This window comes from Panicum virgatum, chromosome 6K (genome assembly GCF_016808335.1).
Source record: "Panicum virgatum strain AP13 chromosome 6K, P.virgatum_v5, whole genome shotgun sequence".
NCBI lineage: Eukaryota > Viridiplantae > Streptophyta > Magnoliopsida > Poales > Poaceae > Panicum > Panicum virgatum.
Genome location: NC_053141.1, coordinates 10926350 through 10929110, shown reverse-complemented (window position 1 = coordinate 10929110; position 2761 = coordinate 10926350). Strand labels below are relative to the sequence as shown.

General features: G+C 46.8%; 1 long non-coding RNA gene across 1 annotated transcript; it reads right to left on the bottom strand.

The window, feature by feature from the left end:
* Positions 1-1593, bottom strand: LOC120713916. The gene is made up of 2 exons (XR_005691320.1): positions 1274-1593; positions 1-309 (listed from the first exon to the last, which is right to left on the bottom strand). It is a non-coding gene; the product is annotated as an uncharacterized LOC120713916 (long non-coding RNA).
* Positions 1594-2761: the final 1168 nt, after the last annotated feature.

Here is a 2761-nt window from a genome sequence, read left to right as displayed (position 1 = left end):
TTTACTCCTGCTTATTTCAGCACCATTATCAAAATTAAATAACATTTCTATAATTTTATATATACAATTCATATGGCTGCAGAATTCATACAATTCATTCACACATAATAAATACATCAAATCTCACATAGTAAATCCAAATCAATCTTACATAGTGTCACATGTTCATATACCCACCAAGTCCATACACCTTTTCTGCTTCCTGGTTTTCTCCCTCAGCCTCAACATTGGCTGCTCCAACACTGGCTACTGCATCCTTGTTGACACATTTCCAACGAGAGCTGAATCGTCCCAATCATTCCATTATCCCTGTATATGAGTATAAGTAGAGGCTATTGTGTTTGATAACATGCATGAACATATAAATCACTCAGAATAACAGTAGCCACAATGATAAATCACTCAATGTCCAAATGGATGGCCAATGCTTGTACAGTATAAAGAAAAGGGAATTGCGGTTTCTTTTACATCAAATAATTTTAGCTCAGACCACAAACACGATGCTGACATGCAGATCGTGTGCAAAAATGCCTCCACCTGCAAGTTGCATTTCTTGATTGGCAATAGGAGGTTTAAGACATTTCAGTACTCCATCACTGATTCACTGTTGACTGTTAGGCTTGTTTCACACTTTTTCCCCTGACTTGTTTCACACATGATAAACTAATGTTAGAGAAATATAGTTCTTTCGTGGAGTGGAAGCTTTAGGCCTTGGCTTAGTTTCTTTATGTCAATTGTCATGTACTATTCTGAAACACAATATCAAGCAGACATCAATGTTTTGCTGCCATTTTGGCAATGGAAGATGAAAGGCGTGAGACAGGAAAGGTTTAACTGTATGTCAGATTACTTCGTTGATATTCAAATTGAATGGCCAACTAAACCAAATCCTCAGTCATCTTGGCACATTGACATGCACTCTGGTTTATAATAAAGTGTGCCAATTAATTTAGATCAATATTACAAGACAGGATATCCTTTTGTTTCTTTGTTACAACTAGCCACTTCCATACTGATGGCACAAAGACAATTATCTTAGTAGATCAATACTACTGCTTATTTGTGCCAACCCTAGTGTTCTTTACACCCATCAAAATGTCAAACTCACATACATTGCAAGTGCTTTGGAGTATTGTTCAGAAGACCTCAGAATTTATGTCTAATGCACACACATACACCCTATTGATCTACAGATATAGTGATGATATCACAAGCATTATTGAATATATTTGCTTTTAGAAACCAAAGTGGGGGGGGGGGGGGGGGGGCTTACCTCGGGCCGGAAACGAGTCGGAGAAGGGGGCTGGCATTGGTCAGGGCAGGAGGAGAAGCGGGCCGGCGCCAGTCAGGGGTCGGAGGAGGGGGCCGGCGGTGAACGGGCCGCGCGGTCCGCACGAAGGTCGGGGGCGGAGGTCCTTGGCGCCACTGGAATCTGAGCCTCTCCAGCTAGGCAGCACGGAGGTCTGGCCGGGCGGGCAGACGTCGGGGGCTCCGCCGTAATTGGGGCCCCCTCCGGCGGGGAGGCGCGCAGGTCTGGGCAGTTGGGCGGCGGGGAAGCATGGGCAGTGGTTGGGTAGGAGGGCCAGCGATGGAATCGGGGTCCCTCTGGCAGGGGACAAGCCTCCTCTGTAGTACTTGTAGTACTGCAGGGGACTCGTCCCACCGACCTGTGGCCCCCAACATAGTGGGACCCACAGGTCAGTGTCACCAAGTCACACTGCAGTACTGCAGATGAACCGGTTCCTCTAGCGGGGATGGAGACCTGGGCGAGCGGGCGCGGTGGCTATATGTCACCCGCGTGACAAATTTATCAACCATCGCCTGAAGGATGCAATACAGACGTCAGAGTTCACCAGCCAATTATACAGTGGGCCAACCAAATCTTGACGTTTCCCTCCAAGAGGCCCAGTAACAGCAGCACTGACGCATATGTGTTGGCGCTTGGCAGCATGCACTGCAGCATGCAGAATGCTACAACTGTTGTCGGTCGAAACCCACCGGCGAGCAGCGACAGGCAACACGAAGAGCCGGGAGGTCGCCGGGGCGCTGGAAGGCACTGCTCCCTCGTCGACGGCCCGCAATTCCAGCAATGCGCCACGGCTTGCGAAGACACAGGGCGTGCCACCTGACCTATACCCGATCAGGAAGGTGCGTATGTGCTTGCGGTGATTGACCTGCATACACAAACACGTGGAAATGTAAGTCCGAGCCGTGGTCGGCTCCCCGGGACGACTCTTACATCGGCTTTAAAGAGCCGATCGAGTCCCGGTGTCAGATGGGATCTGTTGCATCCCAATATTGATGATTAAAGCGAATAACTAAAAAGGCTGCTTCAATTAAATCTAATTGATCTAATCCACGATGATTAAAGTCTCACTGCTAGATCGGAACATCCTACACGTGACTAGGCCTAATGAACATAACAGACAACTAAACCATAACCCAAAACAGAGGTCTAAAAACTAGCAAGAGCCGATTCCCGGAACAATCCCTATCAAGGCTAAGATAAAGCATCTACTACACCACCGGATCGTCCAACCCGTTTGCAAGGCCTAACCTAGCAAATACTACGCAAACTCTTAAGATAAGAGCAAATCATAACAGATTAGATCTATTAAACTTAAAAGAAGCAGGGTGTTGCCTCTGTGCAACTAATTCTATGCGACAAGAACTAGCATGAGATTGAAACGTGACTGTACAGAGACAACATGATATTCGTAGATGATAAACAACAAGGCACGATAGATCCACTAAAAGCCAT